Source organism: Passer montanus, unplaced genomic scaffold (genome assembly GCF_014805655.1).
Source record: "Passer montanus isolate IOZ18808 unplaced genomic scaffold, ASM1480565v1 scaffold26, whole genome shotgun sequence".
NCBI lineage: Eukaryota > Metazoa > Chordata > Aves > Passeriformes > Passeridae > Passer > Passer montanus.
This window is the reverse complement of record NW_024367261.1, coordinates 7430920-7452304: the sequence shown is the minus strand read 5'-3', so window position 1 is coordinate 7452304 and position 21385 is coordinate 7430920. Positions and strand designations below refer to the sequence as shown.

The window sequence follows — 21385 nt, the reverse complement described above, 5'->3', positions numbered from 1 at the left end:
AGAGGATGTTTATTTTTCACAGCCATGAAGAAACAGCTACATCCACTGGAATCCAGCCAGGGATAGGTGCCACCAACTGAATCACAACTTGACCACAAGGATTGTGATCCCATGGACTGATGTGCCCATTTTTAACCTTTTCCTAACATGGCCTTCCCCTACTGTGGTAATACTTCACTCCTCCAGTGTGCAGCCTATGTCCCATCACAGAGAGACTCCAAGCCAAAGCTTCCTCCACCACCATCCACTGTTCAAGCTGAAAAAGTTCACACTCAAAAATATTAAAATACATTGGGTTAGGTTTATTACATCCAGACCTGAACCAGATAACCTCAAGCAACTAATCAAGCAACCTGCAGTATCACAGCACTCATCAGGGGTATTGCCAGATACTGAGATCATCTTATGATGGGGTTACCTGGGATTATCCCATCAGAGTTCTTAGGAAAATGAGATACACTGACCAACCCTCAATTGGATTAAACTGCCGTGGAGGGGTCTGTTTTCCAAACTGCATTCCAAAACAAAACAAAAACAACAAAAAAAAAAAAAAAAAAACAAAAAAAAAAACCCAAAAAAAAACAACCCACAAAAAACAAATAAAAGAAAAAAACAAAAACCAAACCTAATTCCACTCTCAAAACCAAGAGCAAGAACGTCTGCCCCCCCACCCCTTTTCAACATAATCAGAGACATGGTCTGAAAGATAATTAAAAATACTAAAATAGGTGGCACAGAAGAACTGTTTTATGTGCATGATACCCTGGTCCTACTCTCCAGTCCTCAAAGGTCAATATGCAAATATTAAGAATTCTTTGAAAACCTTGGGCACTCACCCAGATGTGTGAATTTACTGGAACAAATCCCAGGCATTAAGATTAATTGAGTGCTCATAAATCAGCATTCGCTTACTCACCACAGTTTCTAATGACAGTTACAGGTATTAAAACATCTTGGAATTCTAATCCCTAGTGATTACAGGCAATGGTTAAACTTGGACCAAATCAGTCACAAATTACTAATGACTTGGGAAGTGGAAAGTGCACAGACACTCCCTAAACCTTTGGACAGAAACAAGAAAACTGCACCTGCCACACAAATAAGTGGTTACACTCCAGAGAACCCCAGGCCTAACATTCCACTATTATTTTTGGAATGCCAGGTTCTTTGTTTAGCTTTTAAATGAGAAATGGGCACATAATTACTTTAAGAGAGAGAGAAAGGCTTAGTAAAGCAGAAACAGACTACCTCTGTAGTAAATTAAGCCACATAGCATAAGCTAATTGCAGAAAAAATCCAGCAACCAAGAAAGGTATTTTTCTACCTTCTACATAGAGTTCTCTGCACAGGATTCTTTACCAAAAGAATCCAAACCCTACCTCATACATATAGGAAGTTAGGTAAGTACCCAATATCACATACTGAAATGATTCTGTATCCCTCAGGAGGTGTCCCAATATGGTAAAATCCAGCTGCAAATGAGCAGAAACAGAGCTAAAAACAGTACAACAGAAAACGAGCTGGAAGGAAACACACCTAAGAAATACATCTGAGAACCCAAAACCACAGAACTATGTGTTCTCCTCGTATACAAAAAACACTTATCTAATCCAACTACAATACTGACACCACTCCAATACATTTACAACATGTATTCAATGTAAACCAAAACAATCCAATTTTTTCTCCTAAACAACAAAACAACTCAAAAATCTACAGAATAATACAATATCCTGAGCTAAGCAGTACTTCATAATGAGAACTTGCCATAACCCTTCAGAAAAGCAGCACAAGGGTAATGAAGCAAGCATGGAAAAGAAGACTGGCAATATCCTCAATAGCTAAAGCCAAATGAGCAATAATTAAAAACTAAGAGAACTCCATACTCAGACTCCAGTTGCCTTTCTACCAATAAAACCTTACCAATAAAATTATTTTTAGGGTGCTCAGAGGTGCCAAAGAATTTTTAGTACATTTAAGCACTCCCCAGTGATCAGAAGCAAGAGAAAACAAGAGTGCATATATTGCTACAAGTTTTTAGTTTAACATGAAAATCAAAGATAATGACATCCTTGTAACCTACACTGCTGGATTTGCAGTTAGCAAACAGCCACTCACTGTATTAAAAGAATGGCTGTCAAAAGCAGCTTAAGGACATGAAATTTTGCTTCACAGGAAATCAAATTCTCATATTCCCCTACATTTTGCTTTCCTATGTCCATTCACATCAAACAAACAAAAAATATGACAAAAGGTTTTATAGGACACTAGAAAATCTATGGCAAATGGAAGAAACCTAGGCAATTGACAGAAATCCCCAGAAATGTAAGTGCCACTGAAAGAATTTTTCAAAGCTCACTACCTATAGAATCCTAGAGACAATATAAAAAAAAAATTCAAAGGTAAACACACAAAGTTCTTTTAAGTTCCCCTGTCCCAACTCACTGCAGTGCATGCACACACAAATATATGCACAAGTGCTCTCCCTTTTGCTTGGGCTTCCACTTTCTTTTAGTGGTTTCATATATATGTCCTAAAATCAAAACAAGGGAAATAGTGTTTAACATAACCCAAGTTTTTCTAAAAATCCATCTTCTCTTAATTGTAATGTATGGAATTATTGAATGTGCCCTATATATAGGCACTTAAATGTTGAGATTTGAAGCACATAACAAACATAACAAACCTCCAAACTCCTCTGATGCAAGGCATTCAATCAGAGCAAGCCAGTCACCTGGAAAAGTTTAAGGCAAGCAAACAAAAGGCATTACCAAAAAAAAAAAAAGAAAAGCTTTTTTCTTTCTTGTTTAACATGTCTATATTTTTCCATATGTTGTGTGACATAATCTGTAATATGTTATCCACTTTGAAAATTCAGGAACATAAGAGTCAGAGCAATTTTATTATATTACAGGGGAACATCACTGATCATCCCACTTTCAAGAAGATTCAAATTTGAAAATGTGACATTAAACTAGCCAACAGAAGTTGCACTAAATTTCTTCAAAAACCAGCAAAGACTCCTTTCAGTCTGATACATCTTGCTGACCTGGACCTGACAGACAGCAGTAATCTAGCAAACTGAAGGTGTTTATTTGCACAACTTGTGTCTATTTTATAGTCCCTCAAAACACACAATGCTTCCTATTATACCACAGAGAAGCTGCTCTGACAGCAGGCTGGTGAATCTGAGACACAGCATTATCCAAAGTGGTAGTAATAACCACCTCTAGTGTAGTTTTTCCTATACCAGTAGGATGACAGACTTCCACAGAGGCACAGTTAAGCCATTTCCTGCATCCACAAAAATTGGCCAGATACCTTAATTTTCCTCAGACCTGTTCCACTAATTCACATCTTAAGAAATAGAAGATATCAAGGTTACTGCATTCCTGCTCCAGTTTTAATATACCTTTCTGCACACTTCCAAAGATGCACACAATTTAAAAAAAAAAAAAAAAAACAAAAAACAACACATTAAATACAATCCATATTCACAGGAATTTGCATATGGATTTCTAGTTAAAGTTGTTATTATTAATACGCACAGTAAGATTACCAGCATGTGCATTACTACTCTGCATGCATTAAAGATGCATCTTTGTCTGCCTTTTTCTTCTGCTTATCTACCCTGTTTAGAATGTTAAACTTCTGTGCTATGTAAATGAAAATATTTAATTATGCAAAGCAAAGTGGAAAGGTTTACATTATTATAATTGAGTTAAATTCTTTCTGCTTTAAGCTCAAATACTGAGAACAGAGCTGAGCATCTGTTAAGAATTTCAAAGTCTTAAACTGCTGCTTTATAAATTTTAAGAGCTACATGTGAACAATTTGAAGCCTTTTGATGTTAATAAAATTACTGTAATATATTCAGTTTTCATGGTTAAAATTAAGGGAAGTCTGAAAGCTTAATGCAAATCCAAGGTGAGAAGCAAATTCAGAAAGAAGTCGATTGTTTGTTGCAATTTTTCAAGTCTCATGGTAACCAGAATTTGTAATTACAAACAAATGAACAAACAAATGGCTAAGGAAGCTAAAATAGAACTGTCTCAGGAAAACATCACCTTAAGAGCAACCTGTTTCCAGAAAGAGGTCTCTTTATCAAGAGAAAACCTAATGTTCACAGTTGCATACACGACAGTGATGAACTCATTGAAAGGTCAGGGTGACCTACTGAAAACTGTAGTCACTTCAAAGGGATTCTTGTCCTATGTCTTCACCTAACTATGCTAGGACACTCAGCAAATACACCATGTTAAGAACTGCAAAGCAGGATGTCAAAGAACAGTATCTTTTTATTAGCAGAATTTCATTGAATCCTCACACTACAAATAATCACCAGATTGGCCTTCTACTGGGGTACAGAAGTACAAGTAGTCCGAAGGAGCTCAAACACACGTCATTTGAAAGGAGGCAGAAGAACACTCCTGTTCTTCTGCCAGCTCCACTGGCAGCAAAGCTGCCATTTCTCAGATCTGAAACACTGAAGTTAGCAGGATACTTAAAAATACTAAAGAAAAAAATCTAATTTATTTTGATGTTCAGACTGAGAGATGCTAGAACATGCTGGCTGTTTACGTTTGTAAATAACAGTAACCCTCTTTTCTCTGATCAACCTCACCATGTCTACTTGGCCACAAAGCTAGAGTAATCTGCTGCACAGGGAAACAAATACAATTTGCAAGAAAATACATCTGGTTCAGTAATTTGGAGCTGCACTCCAAAGTTTCAGACATTGCCAGCCACATACTGGAGTGACTGGCCTTGCTCCAGTGCCATGGAACTGCTTACAGCATGGGAGAAGGCTTAAACTTTTTTACATTAATGTTTTGGAGGCAAAACTCTTGACCATGCCTTCCTGTGCTGTTCAAGTGAAACTTCCCCAACCTTCAAGATCCAGCACCTTCTACTCACCCAGGCTTCCTCAGGCAGAGAAAGCAATAGCACCCTCAAACACTTACTCTACTGCTGATTGCCATCCAGATGCTGTTGGTTTAAACAAAGAAAGAAATGTGGACAGCAGCTTTTGGCTAGAAGTTTGATCACACTACTCTGCTTTGCCCATCCCATACCCTAGAACACCTGTACCAGCTGAGCAGGATGATAGGACTCAGTGCAGGCTCACTGCTGTGTTGGCAGCATCACAGCATCACCTCCTCCGAGTGGCTGGGAATTATTTTGAAATACAGTATTACTGAGTCACACTAACCACTCCACAATCACATCTGAAATTTGCTTTCCACTACAGGCCCAACTCTAATGCTTCTCTCAGGGCAGAAATGGATGAAACTACTTAGCTAATTACAAGCCTGCATACTTAGTTGCATTGTTAATATCTAATTACTTGGGCTCTAAATATAAGCAGATTTGAGCTTTTTACCACCGCTGATGTGTGCTTCCATTGGGTAACCCAGCACTGGACAGTTGTGATTTAACATTTTTAAGGTTAAATCACCATAGAAGTATCCAAGCCCCAACCCCAGCCCAAGCCAGCATTTCTGCTGAGTTTCTCACTTGGCACAGGCTACACTTTATACTGACTGCATAATTTGAAGGCTCTGCCTCACTTGCTTATCCCCCACACAGCCTCCTAAGGAAAAACCTCACACCACCGAAGGCATTAAAATGCATTAAGCTAGATAACTGCAAAATGTCAGGAGCCCTTACTGACTCCACGGTTTAAGTGTGGGTTTTAATAGAGGTAATATTTCTTCATTGCTAGCCAGTGCAAGATTTGTTACCTACACAATGACTCAACTATGACATCTTTTATGAGTGATATGTTAAACTAATTAACATTAACCTAGCAGAAGAATCAAGCATAAATTAGAAACCGTTTCAGTTAAAGATACAGAGGACTTTTTACTGATAATTTTCCACAAACAAAAGATGCTGGCCCTTGAAGTACGAGACTTCCTTTTAAATTAACTGGTTCAGAATGATTATGCTGCTTCTTTTCAAGATACAATTTGCACTTATTTCAACATAAAATAATAAGGCATGTGCAGATAGCATAGCAATGTTAAATCCAAGAAATGAAGAGCCAAGACAAAACAAGAACCTTAACAAAAACTATAAGACACATTAAATATACTATTATGTTTAATGAATTATTTGTTCCCCTTCAGTCAGCAATGCCTGTAGACTTTGACAGCTCTTCTATGCAGCAAGTATGATCCTATACCCAAATGAAGGCATCAACTGGTTTTGGCAATATTCTTTTGAGTCCATATTGCTCATATTTTAACACTTATTTTTACAACAGGTATATTAGCAAAAAAATCACCAAAAATATATACGTTGTCCAACAGACAGACCAATATCCTTCCAGCGAGAGCACCCTGGCACTCACACTAACTTATTTTAACTCCCTCAGAAGCTAGCTATAGAGATCAGGTATCTCTCTGGCAAGTGGTTATTATATTACATTCAACCCCCGCCTCTCCACAGAGATTCTCCTTTTGTTTTTCATAGAAGAAATTGATCTTACCTAAACAGAGCTAGAGATACCCTGTCTGACTTACTGTGTTTTGCAGTGACGGCAGTACATGATCCATAACAAGTTTTTGCCAAGAAGTTAATCCAGGCACTGACCTGAAATAACCAGATCTTCATCTCTCTCTTCAGCCTGAGAGCATTCAGAAAAAAAAAATTAGGAATAAAGACACCCTGCTCCTCTTACACAAATCATGGACATAAACCACTGCACAGGGTAGAAAACCACATGGGAATGTGTTAGATGCAAAATGGCTCCTGGCAGCTCCTGGGGTGTTTGCACAGCACTGTTCACACTAAGCAACCAGAAGCCTAAAATATACACTGCTTTAATCCAGCACCCATCACTCAGATACATCATTTCTGATACAGCAGAGCAGCAAACCAGAGAGCTCCCCTCCACTTTGTTTTTAGAGACAATCTACCAGACTACAGAAGGTGTGCCGCTCCTTATTTTTAATAATGACATTTTTCAGCATCTACAATATTCTCTCCTACAAAGTCATCAGACAGCCCAACTATGCTTCACAGGACTGCACCAACTCTATAAGAAAATGCTCAAGATGTATAACCCTGAGCAACAATCTCAACAAAAGAGTGAATTGTTATTCTGCCTCTTTACTGTCTTATTCTCTCTGATCTGTCATATCTTAACTTACTGCCTTTTGCAACAGACTTCAGGGGAAAAAACCTATTTCAACTGGAACACACAATCCAAGGTCAAAGTGACAGATTGATTTCTTTGCATTTGCAAATGCAAAGAAATCAATCTGGAAATGGTTCTGATCTTCCTTCACAAACATCCTTTCACTTGTCACAAATATAGGTCCACTAACACACCTACCCTGCATGAAGTCCACAAGTAGCATTCTATCCATAGTTTTGATTGCACTCAAAACAATTGCTACTGGAGAGGTTAAAAAAAATTAAAATAGTCACCTCTAGCCATTTAAAGTATTACACTCTGTATAATTTAAAGCAATGAATTCCACAAAAACCAACACACATAGTGGGAACATATATACATATATATAGATATAGTACATACTCTCAGCAAAAATTAATCTATATTGATTAATCCATATTACCAGTGGAAGAAACTAATTTTTTTAAGTGCTTGTCAAAGGTACATTTCAGCTATGCCTTGTTGCTCTTCAGTGATGCCTTTTGAAAGGGTGAAGGGGAGGAGTGAGCAGTATGTCTCAAAGTGTTTTACAGCTGATTACAGTGAATTCTTTCCACTGACACTTTTCCATTATATGTTTTCTAATTCATCAGAATGTGCACAAAAGAGCGATGTATTTTAATAAACAAACTGTTAAATTGGAATTGGACATGATTCATTTTGAATACCTAAAAATCTAAACCAAAGAGGGAAGACAGCATTGAAGACCACCAACAAAAGACAACAAGAAGCAAGGTCTGAGAAAGAACAAGACACTGCTCCAAACAGAGAGGAAAAAAAAAAATCACTTTTCTCCTTCATGAAGCTGCCTCAGACACGCCTTTGGTTCTGGACTACACGACATGCACTTATATATGTTTATATCCAAAATATAAACATGTAATGTATGTGCACACATATGTACTCTGATGTCTGGTTTGCTTTTCCAAAAACTCTAGCCATCAGTATCACCACTGAAGTCAACAGCTTTTATTTGGCTCCATGAAAAATTGACATGGCTGACTGGATTTAGACACAACAGCTCAAATTGGTGGCTAAACAAGACAAAATGTGCTCTGGATAACCCAAACTGACTGATGAAAATATTTCAGGTATTAATTTTGAGTTACTACACACAACAATGAATACAAGGAAGGTGCTAATTATGAGTTTTATTAAATAAGGCATTTAAAATAAACTAGTATTAAATTAATCTTCCATCTAGATGCATTATGTGGTCCAAGACAAATCTCAGTGGACATTAAGCAAATTGTTCATTTGTTTCTTTGGGAAGAGGGAGCAATTTCTCTTATAGCTGCCTTTAAAACTTCCTTTTCAGTCCTATTACTAGGTGAACTGCTGTCAGGAGCACACACCAGGCTGTAGACCCCTTCCTATGCTGCCTAAGCACTGGAATTCCTGCAGGGCATATATATCAAATACTGCCATGATTTTAACTGCATGCAAAAGGAAAGCTGTATAGCCATATAATGCATAGACTTAATGCTATAAAAATAATGTATACAAATCCTGAAGCTGAGAGGCAACTGCATGATAAACAACAAGCTTTTGGGTTCAGAATAACATTTCTTTCATTCCTTCTTTTTCAAGTGTAATTTAAAAAAAAAAGGCACCAAAACCACTAAGTTGTGAACCCGAATCACCCTTCTTTCCAGTGTCTGATTTTCAGTGAGGAGCCATGCCTATAAAGAAAGAATCAGAGTCCAGGAGCTTGGATGAATAAACCTACTGGCTACATGGTATCATAAAACTTTGACTATGGCAAAATTAAGCCCCAGAGACAGATGATGAAAAGAGTGCCATCTTATCCAACTTTCTACCAAAAAGGCAAAGCATCTTTTGTAATGGCAAGAGAGCATCTCTTTCAATGCTTGAAGCCCAAAGCCTTGAAACAACAGCCTCTGTATAAAGAACAATTGAGTTCACGTTCACACACACCCCCAGCAGAGCCCAATGAAAAGCCCCGGAGCTACCACCAGCTCAGGTCAGCTCCAGCCCCAGCCGAGCTGAATCCACATCATACCCAAGCCCAGAAGAAAAGCAACAACTGACAGATGAAGTAACACAGTTATACAAAGCAGCTTACAGGCCTAATTTAATACCTGGCATGGCAGCCCACCAGCCTGCACCAAAAGGATCAAGTTGCTTAAAAACCCCTCAGCATTCGCTGCATAATCCAGGGTACCTTCCTATATACTCTGGATCCACCACAAATTTAATTCATTTCAGAGGATAGGCACAGATCAATACTGGTACCAATCAAAAGCCAATTTTCAATTCTAAAAGATAACTAAATGATCAGCCACACAAAGTTTCACCCCTGAGAAAATCTGGAAACAACACGTGCAACTCGTGAAACACTTACCTAAATTAACTGTTGCCTTGAACAGTGTTGCAAAGAGAAACAAAAGACAGTAAATTGTACCCTCAACTGAAGGGCCCACTGATTCTGGGAGTAATTTAACACAAAATGTACAAAGCAAAAATTAACTTTGTTTCCTTTCATAGCATTAAACATCACAATTTTATCACACACCAAAAAGAAGCCGACCGTACCAATGTCTGAGATATTTATTACTTATGCCACAGCCATTTAAAGACTTCACTCCATTTTTCTATTAGAAATGCTCTGATGGCACAGGAGTCCGGACACATAAATGATGACAAACAGCTTCTCATCCATTCCCACAAAATCCACGTCTCTTTCCTCTTCCCATCCATCACCAGCAACTAGCACTTGTTTTCAAAATGTCTCACCACTTCCTTTCCTCACCAATAATCACTGGCTCACTACCAAGTCAGACTCTATCCTTATCAGCCCAGAATACCCACTCCCACTGCTCACTTATTAATTTTATGGCAATCACATGCCTCCTCCTTGCATACCCAGCCCCCTCCCAGGCCTGCAAGAAATTCCATGCAAACATTCATGATTCTACTTCAGTGTTCTCTCTTATCTCTGACATGGAAGTAATGCTGGCATCCAGAGCAACATCACACTCATCACCCCCATGGGACTTTAGGCTTTAAAATAAATTAAAAAAAAACAAACAAACAAACAAAAAAAAAACAAACAACGAAACCAAACAAAAATAAAAACACAGAAAAGTGACAAAAATTTATACTGGAACCTTTGGAACCTTTAAGATTTATCAAAATTCAGTTTAATTCATAGAGTTGCAACATTGTTCTTAAATAGAAGGATAGTAGCTTTAGTTTACAAATATAATGAAATTAAATCAGTTTTCAATTTTTAGCAGCAGTAGACATATCTGGACTAGGTAGGAGCTTTTTCTCTTCTTTCTTCTTTGTACAGTATCAAACCTAATTTCTTCTCACTAATCTACAATGTTAATGGATTTAAATACAGAATTCACACTTGTAGTAGTCTCATAACCTTTCAGGGGAAGTACTGTCCCTGTCCTTGAAGGCCAGAACTAATTTTGTGTTAGAATATTCTAAGTCCCCCTAGCTTATCTATTTCCCCTACCAAACCAAACATATCTATGCATTTCAATCAAGGAAAGGTCAAGATATCAAGCACACTGTGGCCCTACCTCAGGCTTCACAAATAGTTTGTGATAAATTTCATGTTATGACAATGCAAGTAAAAAAAAAAAAAAGAATAAAAATAGAATCCATTAGTGACTTGGAAAGCTTCTTGCTACATAAAATAAATCCAATCAAGAAACAGAAAACAATTCCACACACCATATGCCTCTGTCCTGACATTACTGAGAGCACTTTACAGAAAAAGCGGTCGCATATTGGAAGCTTTGTTTTCATTTTAAGTCTTCATGCAATTATTTCTCAATCATAACTGCAATACAAGGTGTGGGGGATTGTGGTTTTTGTAAACCCACACCCAGATTTCAAGTGGAAGCTCTCTCTTTCCAGACTTGGTTGACTTCCTTGTACCTCTCATAAAAATTTGCTCTGACAAGAAATACACTGTACTCCAAAGGTTATATTGCTTCTGTAAGAATACTGTACCTCAAGTTGCATAATAAGGTGACAAACCAGTGAAAGGAGAAAAATAAAAAAAAATAAAACATCATATTTATAATTATGACTTCTGCTATAGTAAGCTATATGATTTCACACATGAGATTCATCCAGCCTTGAACAAAATACAGAGGAAAAAAACCAGACACAATTATCAATACCATTTTCTATGGAACTAAAGATACAAAGGCAACTCTATTCCAGTAAGGTGCCCTGACCTACAGCTTCTGTCTTGCTCTCTCAGTGAAGATCAGGAAGTGAATATTTACCATGCCAGCCCCCTCATAGCTGCCCAATACTCTTTGGGCTGCCTAGGGGACTAACAATCTTACATCCAAAAGCTTTCTCCTAAATCTCCTAAAATTTTACTCAAGAATCAAACTGTGCCTCCAAATCCTGGGGAGGACACTGCGATGAAGTGTCCAGAGAAGAAGGCTTCTTGGTCCTCCATTGCTACAAGCAGGGTCTCCCAAAGGAGGGTTGAAAGGCAGCAGGCTTCACAAAAGCATCCCTATTCCCATTTTGTATCAGGAACCCCCCAAGAGGGGCACACATGGGTCTACAGAAATTTCCACCTTACTTGGGAATCCATGCATCCAGAAAAACACTTCATCCAAAGGGAAGGAACAGTCAAAGAAATCAAATTCTTATCACATTTTCCTTTCTACCTTCCTAGATGTTAATGGATAGGAAGATACTCCACATGCCATCTCCTCTTCCACCTAAAAATCTGGCAGTAACAAAACCTGCCCAGTTCTCCTCTGCCCATTTTTCACAATGCACAAATCCAACACTGCAACTCACCTGCTCACACACACTACACTGTAAAATTTGCACTCCTTGCAGCCTGTTAAATCTCTTCCACACACAGGCTGGGTTGGCCTGGAAGACCCTCATGCTTACTCTCACCTCCATTACACAGAGTAAAATATTTTCTTAAAAAAAAAAAGTACATTGGCTAGAAGGCTTCCTTAACTGACAGCACAGCTCAAGAGAGGAATCACTGTTTAAACTGTCTGGATTTGGCTTAATTTGTTTTAGGTGCAAATTCTTCTACCAGATCAAAATTGTAGGGTAGGCTTGTGAGGGGGAGTTCAGAACTCCCTCTCCCCCAGAATAAACCACACTGCCTCAAAACACCTGCAAGGGTTTCAATCACCTTCCAGACTGTCACAAGCAAAGCAAGCTACTGCCAAATTGCAACCAAAGACAAATCACAGAAACAACCTCTTTCCCACACTTCAGGCTCCCATACCCAAAAACCTTCTCTCAAGCAGCAGCTCCTCCCAACCAGCCCCCTCTGAGAGCATCAAGGCTCCTTCCCACCCCAAGTAAGGCAGGTGGTCCCCATCACCTCTCCCAGGGCCCAGGTGCTGCTCCTTCCCCACAGTTCTCAGCCTCCACCCAGCCCCTGCTGCATCTGGTGCCTTTGCTGGGACTGCTCCCAGGAGAAAGGTACAGGAACACGCCAGCCAGAGCCCCCAGAAAGCATTTCCCCAGTTCTCTGCAAGCCCAAATAAGGGTCTCATCTCCTACCAGTGGAGCATGCCTCCCAGCTGGGAGCTACCATGCTGAACACTTTCTATCTGGCCCAGCTTTTCCTCTCTCTGCAGACCTCATCTCCAAATAGGAGAATGATTCTCTGCATTTTATTGGAAATAGTCCAAAGAAATTTGAAGACAGATAAGTTGTAAATTTTAACAGTTTGTCAACAAGTTATTAATACTTGAAATGTTCAAAGTACAAACAAATGCAAATATATCTAATGATTTGCCTCCTATATCCAGAATCTTATGGCAATAATGAAATTAATTCTACACAAACTCTCAAATTAAGCTAAGGAGTAGTTTCTCCTCAGTAATTTTTACTCCTTATAGTAAAAATTCCTCTCCATTTTCAGTGCTGATGAAATTAATAGCTTTCATGCAGATAAATGAAGTGTACCTCTATGTTAAATTTAGTTTTCCTAAAGAGCGACAAGTTCCTGAGAAGAATCTCAGCTAGAACAAAATCTTCACAGAAACAAAATAGGATTGCAGTTTTGATTTTCTTTAAATAGAAATATAACTAGGCTTCCTTTCCAAGATGACACTAGATAGCCACTCTAAATATTTTCATCCACACAATCTATTTATTATTCTCTGTCTTCTCTTTCCACAAACAGCACAAGACTTTCCATTTCTGAGACTTCAAATTAAAGGCTTTCATGTGGCTATCTTCAGTCATGCAGAGTTCAAAAATAGTATAAATGCAGAACAACATGAAGACCGTAAATCTAAATGTATATTAATTGCATCCAGTACGCAACAAAAAGCTTACCCACAATAATTAAGAAAATTAAGAGTAGGTCTTTATTAAAACTCAGTCAGAACCAGGAAATTAGAACTGTATTGCTTCTTGTATCTCTGTTTACTACGAAAAAGGATCACAAGTGATTATTTGTTCAGATTTCTGTTTTGCTCTAAAGTAGGCCAGCCAGCTCAGCACTTTTCTTAAGATTATGAATACTTGTCTGCCCTACATATGGTTTAGGCTGAAACCAATCAGTTGAGAAGAAATGTAGCAAAACCAACTATTTTCACGTCATTCACTTTCAGCTATAATGAAGAAGTGCACAACAGGTATATAAGGATCAGATTTTAAATACTTTTAAAATTTGCTTTGCCATTAGCATGGTTCACTAAGGAACTCATTGATTTCCTCACTATTGGATTAACACTTCATCTAGATTCAAAAATAATTTGTTGTTCATTAATAACTCTTTAACCACTTGTTTTCTCTGCTAGTTTCCAGTTCATATTTTTACATTGATTACCTCATTTAGTAGGAAAACTGAGTGCTGAAGTCCAGTAGACTTTTATATTACTGGGACATTCAGGATGCAAGCACACTTTGGAAGAAGACTTACATCAAAATTTTAAAAATATATGAAACAAAATAATTTCTTGGATTTTTAACTGAAATACTTCTGTTTGCTCTTTCTCCCCCACTCAAGCCATCCTTGAGAGTTTTGTTGTTATTTGGAGGGAAAGAGGTGAAATCATAGAAGATTGCTATATTGAGTTCAAAATAGAAAATAGTAATGTCTTCAAACAAACTGGGCTATTTGGAAGATGAGAACTGCAGAAACTGTTTTGCTTAAATTGTTTTTAACTTATTTTTCTTAAAAGTTTTGTAGTCTCATTTTCTAGAGCTGCTAGACTCTATGAAGTCATTACCTTCAAAATGTAAGTTAATTATGGAAAAAAAAAACCCTTTCATATCTGGGTTTTCCTTTTCCATTTAAGATATAAACATTATCAAATCATTCGTAAGACATTTCTGTCAGATTAACACCACACAAAACTCTTGCAGGTATCAGTAGCAAGGCAAAACAAACAAACAAACAAAAAAGGCTACAAAGCAAGTTTGTTTAAAACAAAGACAAGTATTTGTATTTAGTATCCTGATGTATGAGACAGTATTTTTTGCACCAGGGGAGAAGCATACCTTTCATCGGCTGCAGAACCTTGGTGTCAGATGGTGATATAATCCAAATGGGTCTCAGCAGCATGTTCCACAATATCCACAAGTTTCAGCATGGGGCTCTTCCACTTCCCGCAGGAGACCATTAACCATTAGTATGAATCCAAACTACGCTAAGACATTAAGCAGCTGTATGGTCCAGTTGGAACCACAACAAGCAGCCCTGAGGAATCCCAAGCTGTATTCCACCATTTGAAGAGTAATGCAATATGGCACCCATCACACACTGATGTTCTGGCAACCATCCCATTTTCCCAACAATCATGTTGTGACCTGTTCAAATATGAGGAAGAAGTGTTAGTTCAGCACAGAAACTCCACCACGCGACTCAGGAACTAACATACAAATATAAAGTTACTTTCTTCTGAATAATTTCAAACACAAATTTCTTTACAGATTTAGACACATCCTAAACTCAAAGCCTGGTGATGGCATTTTGTTTTAAAAACATCGTGGGGCTGGAGTGTAACAGAAGAAGGTTTAAGAAAAGGGCTTTCATATATATCTACAGATTGCACAGTCTTACCTCCCAGAAAGCACTGAAGTGACAGGGGAAAAAAGGTAATATAAAGGCTCTTCAACTGCCCTGGCCAGTATTTAAAAGCTAATGAAAACAGTTAGTCAATAAAAAAAAACCTAAGTAGAAAAAAAAACAAAACTTATCAACCCTTCTGAGGGAAACGTACGCAGATCTTTTCTGCCTCCTTAGCCCTGTTGCAGTGTCTCCCCACAGCACCTCCACCAGCAGATCTGCTACTTCAGCTGGGACCTAAACTTTGAGCACTGCTGATGGCATTTGGCCCTGGAAGAAGCCAAAGTAGCCCAACCCACATCAGTCTACTCTGGTAGTCCCTCTGTGCAATTCCTTCAGAGGTGCGAAGAGCAGATTTGACTTAGGTTGGGAAGGGGACTATGAAGAATGGAGAGAAAATTCTGAGTGCTCTGCACAGGAGGGAACAATGACATGAAGAACAGTGTCAGGTCTGAGAAGATGGAGTACGGGAAAGGAAAAAAACAAACTTCCACACTAAGGACAATGGAGAGGAACTAGAAGAAGCTTTTAGAGACTGGAAGATGCATGTACACAGAGAGAAAGATGAGAAGAAAGGAGAAAGTAAACATTTGTGAACAAGTATTATTGCTAGAAGCTCTGTCTGCGGAACTGGGTAACATGGATATAGAGCAGTCCACAGAAGAATAAGTTTAGGAGAGAACAAGAAGCTCTATGTTTGCTTCACATCAGGAGAAATGAGCATTTCTAAACATGGATGAAAAGGAGGATCCTGGCAAAATGAGTTTTTCATGAGAAATGCAAGCATAAAGGTAGAAGAGTAGATGGAAACAGATTAAGGAGGAGGAGATAAAAAGTAAAAAGTAGACTTCAGAAATTCTGAAATGGGTAGATCTAAGGAGAGAGGGGGACAATTAGGAAACTGGGACAAGAAAACACAAGAAAGTAGAGTATTGGGATGAAAAAAGATAAAAATGGAAGATTATTACATAGCACAGAAAAAGAAGATGGGGAAATAATAAGATACTAAATTGATCAAGATAATTAAGAAAAGTACAAAGAGCTCACAAGTAAGTTTTGTGGAGTTGCAATGCTTGCTCTAGAAAGCGTGAAGCAAAAGGAATGGAACAAAACCCAAGGCAACTCTCGCATTTCCAAAGGGACGAAGGGAATTGCACTGAAGCCCAGCCGAGGAAGGGCCAGCCTGGACTGACCCTTCCCACTCTCCCTTCGCTACGATCAATGCAGTCAGAAGAACAAAGTCCTCCCTCTGGTCCATCTCTCTTCTCCAAAAATTGTCCCTCGGCACTTCTGCGCACCTTGGCTCCCTGGGATGGTCCCACAGCCGCCACGGGTTACCCTCTGCGGTGTCTCGGGCCCCGCGACCCAAGCTGGCACACAGAGGAGCACCCACCTTGCCCCTGCTGCGCGCTGCCCTGCCCAGCCCAGTCCCACGGCCTCCACCAGCCCCCCACTCCCTGGCCAGGGCCGCCAGGACTCCCTACAATCCCCTCAAGTTTTCTCCGTCTTCAGCTTTTCTCTGTCCCAACTCTTAAAAACATAGCCCGATCCAGAAAGCCCTCCGAGTCAATAGACCTCCCCACCAAAAAAAAAAAAAAAAAAAAAAGAAAGAAAAAAGAAAAAAAAAGTTAAACCTCTAAAATAAAACAAAGCAGGCACAAGAAGGAGGCAAGGTCCCCCGCCCGACTAGTGCCCCCAGCCCGCATTACGGGAGTTCGGGCGGAATGACTGCCTTACCCTCCCCAAAAATACCTGCATGTGCTCCCAAAAGTACAAAGGAAAGGCTGGGCTGGCCCGCAGACGCCTCCGCTGCGCTCCCAGACCCGGGCGCGGATGGCAGGGCGGAGGGGGGAGCGACGAGGGAGCCGGGAAAGAACAATAAACCCCAAGTCCAAACGTACCTTCTCCTTTCTCTAAACTGCGAAACCAGATTTCCTCAGAAGCCTACGGCGGGGCTCTTTGCTTTTAAGCGGCGGGAGAGCTCCAAGAAAGTTGAGCAAATCTCTTCCGATAAAGTTGCCGAAGATGAGTTTACCCGGGAGAGGCGAGGAAGAGATGGAGAGTTCATCCGAGTTTCTCCTTTTGTTCAAGTTGCCCGAGCAGACAAAGAGCCGGCAGCGGCGGCAGGTCCCCCGCGCCCCTGCTCCCCCCGCGGTCCGGGCGCCGCCGGGGTCCCGTACTGCCCTCGCCCCCCGCCTCCTCCCACCACCGCAACTTTCCGTCTGCTCCATCCCTCCTCAGCCCCGACCCCGGCTCCGGCGCAAAACTTCCCTCGAACTGAACCTCCCAGAAAAAGAAAACAATTTAATTCAAGGCGGGGGAGTGGGGGGTGGAAAGGGAGAGAACCATCTCTCAAATCATTATTTCCGGTAGATGCACCTCTTTGTTTGGATTCCCCCGACTGTCAGTGAGGACAAGCCTCTGGGGATCTGCTTTCGGACAGTTTGATCTGCCGGAATGAGACGGGCAAACGCAGGACATAAAGAAAAATAACTTTAAAAGAAAGAAAAGGGGGGTAAAAAGTAGATAGAAAACAATATAAAATTCCGGAGTTGCGAAACGAACCCGTTTTTCATGGACACGGGAAGTACATAAATAAACAACTGAAGGGGAATTTCGGAAAACTGTTGGTTCTCCTCCCCCTCCCCTTCGCACTTTTCCAGAGAACGTAACAAAAAAAGCCCCCCGAAACCTCCTGGCTGCGGCTCCGTGCCGCCGCCGCCAGCTCCTGGCATCCCTACCTGTTGCGTAAAGCGCAAAGACGGGGCCGACCGCATCCGTCCCAAAGAAACCCAACGGGAAGGAGGGGACCTCCGGCACCCCACGTCCCCTCCACCTGCCCTCCGGCAGCCCCCACGGGGACACGGGCACGGGCGTCGCGGGCAGCCCCGGCGCGTCCCCGGCGGACGGCGCGGCCGCCCCGCGCCCTGCCCGGCCCGCGGCCGTCGGGGCGCCCCGGTCCCCGCCGAAAGTTTGGCGGGGCGGGGCCGGGGTGCGCCGCGGCCTCGCACCGAGACAAAAGGAGCGCGGAGCAGCGCCGCAACTCACCTTGGAGGGAGAGAGGCTGAAGAGACACCTTCCGCCTCAGTCCTCCTCCTCCTCCTTCCCACCCCCCGGCCCTCTGGGACCGGCTCATGACCGGGGCGCGATCACCCGGCTCAGCCCCGCCGAGGGTCCGCTCCCCGGCGCTCAACAAAAGCGGGGGGAGCTGCCCTGCCGCCCCCGCCCCGCCTGTCCCCGCTGTCCCTAACTTTTTGGTGCCCGCCTAGCGTCCCAGCGGGCCGGACCGGGGAGCGCGACGGTGCGCCCGCACCGGGATCCCCACGTCGGGGCAGCGGGCCCGGGGCTGCCGGCAGGGCGGGAGCGCTGCCGGGAGGTGTCGCCGGGTGGGGGGGCCACGACGCGGACCCGCTGCTCATTGTCTGTCCGAGGGTGTGCCCGTGGCAGGGCGGCGTGGAGGGTGCGTGGGCCTCCGCAGCACGCGTGGGGGTCTTGCGAGTTTGTGCATTCCGTGTGCGCAGCGGACATGGGTGCCAGAGGCTCCAGCCCTCAGGACCTTGCCTACCAGGCCTGAAAGATGTCCCCAGTGCTGTTTGCTTTATTTTCTTTTCTCTTTTTAGTTGGTTTGTATGTTTTTGTGTTGATTTGCTTTGGGTTTTTTTGTTTTGTTTTGCAGGTTTTTTTGCCTTACAAACAAGAGGAACCTTGGAAAAGTTACTAGGAAATGGTAGTCAATAGCAGCCCATACCCAATATAGTAGGGCTAGTTTTTCGAAGTCAGATAACAGAGGATGATCTTGAGATGTGGGGCTTTTTCAGAAGGGAGAAGAGAATGGAAGGGCACACTATTTAGCCTTTGGTTAAATTGTCCTGTTGACAACTTCTACAGTCCCTGCTCACCCATGACTCTTCCTATTTTCCTTCAGTTCATGTTCATTTCATGCCAACAACCCCCAACTTGTCCTTCTTCCAGCTCCTTTGCCCATCCCCATCTTCCCTACCTTTGAGACTCATTCAAACCATTTCCTCCCACCCAATGATGACAGCCTCAAAATTTTGTTCTTCAAATAATTTTGCAACTCCCCACCCAGGATCAACCTTTTTATTCTCATGTCCCAGAGAAACTGTCCCCAGCTCTTCCATTGCTGCTTGATTGCTCTTGAGCATTGTCTACCTAGATTCTGCTGCAATGTACATTGATGTTGGTTTTCATTACAGACTTCTGTGGTGAAATGATAATACATATAGTGTAGTGCCTCGCATGAGAAGTGCATCCTTGTAGTCATTCTTTACCACTCACTTTCTTCAGCTCTTCTGCATTGAGTGCTCTGGAGCTAGTATCATGATACTTTTAAAATTTCCTCCTGAATTTCCTATGCACTGTTTCTCCCTTCCATCCACTTCTGACTTTTCACAGGTTTTTATTCTCTTCTACACTATTTCCAGGGTTGTTTTGTCCATGTTTCTCTTTCCACCTCTGCACCTTTTTTTCCTTAATCTTTTGGGTTTTTTGGTGGAAGAGGAATGTTGACTGCACCTTTCCTAACTTCCACCCCTGTTTTCTCTTAGCAGGGCACAGTGAAGCCCAGAAAACATGTACTCTTCTGCTAATACATATATATTTTTTTGCTGTGTTTGTTTCTCAGATGATTCCCAAATCCAGTGGAACACTGTCCAGTTGTTTGCTTGTTGTGCATTGTGGCACAACCTGCAAACATCCTACAAAGGGCTGCTCTTGGTGGCTTTCTCTAGAAAAACACAAATTCTACAAGTAGCCCCTTGTGTCATGGGATTTTGGCTTTGGCCAACATCAATGGCGTGTTGCATAAAGGTATAACTTGCTGAGAATTTGTGAAGATGTTGACTTGCCCCATGGTCTGCTAGCTGAGTTGGAGTTTGCGGGGCAGGTAAATACAATCACCCATGCTTCCCTTGGAAGAAGGAGACCAAAAGCAGAAGACATAATAATAATTATTGTAACTCTCTGGTGCTGGTGCTATTTAAACAAAACATTCTATCTTATTACTTCATTATGAGTGATGAAGGTTACTAATCATTGGATCACAGGTCACCAGTTGCCTAGGATCCCATAATCATGGATCACGTTCAATACACATAAAGAGAGGAAAGTCACCATTGAAAATATCTTGTGAAGAGCTAACTGAGCAAGGATGAGAAAAATAGAAAAATTGTTTGAAAGGACAAAAATGTCAGAAACATTTCAGTAAAAGCTTTTGTGTCTTATAGAAGGGCTCATTTGATGGGTAAGTGGCCATCTGCCATTGAGACAGTAAAATTTTGTTGAAATTCCCTCGTGGTTCATTGGGCAGGTAAAGAGAAGCGTTAAGCCGTAAAAAAGAATACATAAGAGGCAATAAAAAAAGGAGCAGTTTGTGATAATTAACATCAAGTAGAAATTATATAATGTAGAACATTATTTGGAAAAGTCAAAAACATTAAATAAAAATCCACATCTTGAATGGATTAAATTAAAATAATTTTACAGTAAGTGGGGAATGAAGTATCTCCTAATAATGTTCATAGGCCTTTCAATTCTAATTATGAGACAAAAAATTGTACTAATGATACCTGTGTTCTGTAAGTGGGAAGATAAATATTGCACACAGAAAATAACCTATTTTTTGGTCTTTGGGCAGCACCTATCTCCAATAAACATTGAATCCTGAGCCCCAGATGCCTTGCACCCTAACATCAGAAAGCCCTTGGCTCATTATGTCACAGCGATGTCAGTTTAATAAATCCTGGAATGCCATGGGAATTATGGGAATTATGGAGTCATATTGCCAACATTGTACCAATGTGAAAAAGGGGCAAACAGAAAGACAGAGATTACAATACTCCATTTTGCCTGACATTCACCCCTTAAAAATAGTGGAAAACCTGACATAGGACTACACTCAAGGAGAACTAAGAATAAGAATAATGATTGTAAAGCAGTGTTCCTTTATCTTTAATTCCTTTTTTGTATTTAAATTTCACAGTGGATATAGAGTGGGTTGGAATACAGATCTAGAGACAGCTCCACATGCTGACTGATCTGGCTTGAAGAAAGTCACAACAGTGAAGAAATTTCCCATGGAGTGCCAATATTTAAACATTTCCAAATGGCAGTGACCTAGT

At 41.0% G+C, this 21385-nt stretch overlaps 1 long non-coding RNA gene across 3 annotated transcripts in view; it reads right to left on the bottom strand.

The window, feature by feature from the left end:
- Nucleotides 1-18187, bottom strand: part of LOC120503574 — a 192276-nt gene extending 174089 nt beyond the window's left edge. For 2 of the 3 annotated variants that reach the window (XR_005627786.1, XR_005627785.1), the window contains exons 1-2: nt 17147-17460; nt 14678-14986 (exon numbers count right to left, since the gene is read on the bottom strand). This is a non-coding gene — a long non-coding RNA (uncharacterized LOC120503574). Of the gene's footprint in view, nt 1-14677; nt 14987-17146; nt 17461-17986 lie in introns of those variants that run through there. The other variant, XR_005627787.1, reaches the window with a different exon arrangement.
- Between the last annotated feature and the right edge of the window lie 3198 nt (nt 18188-21385).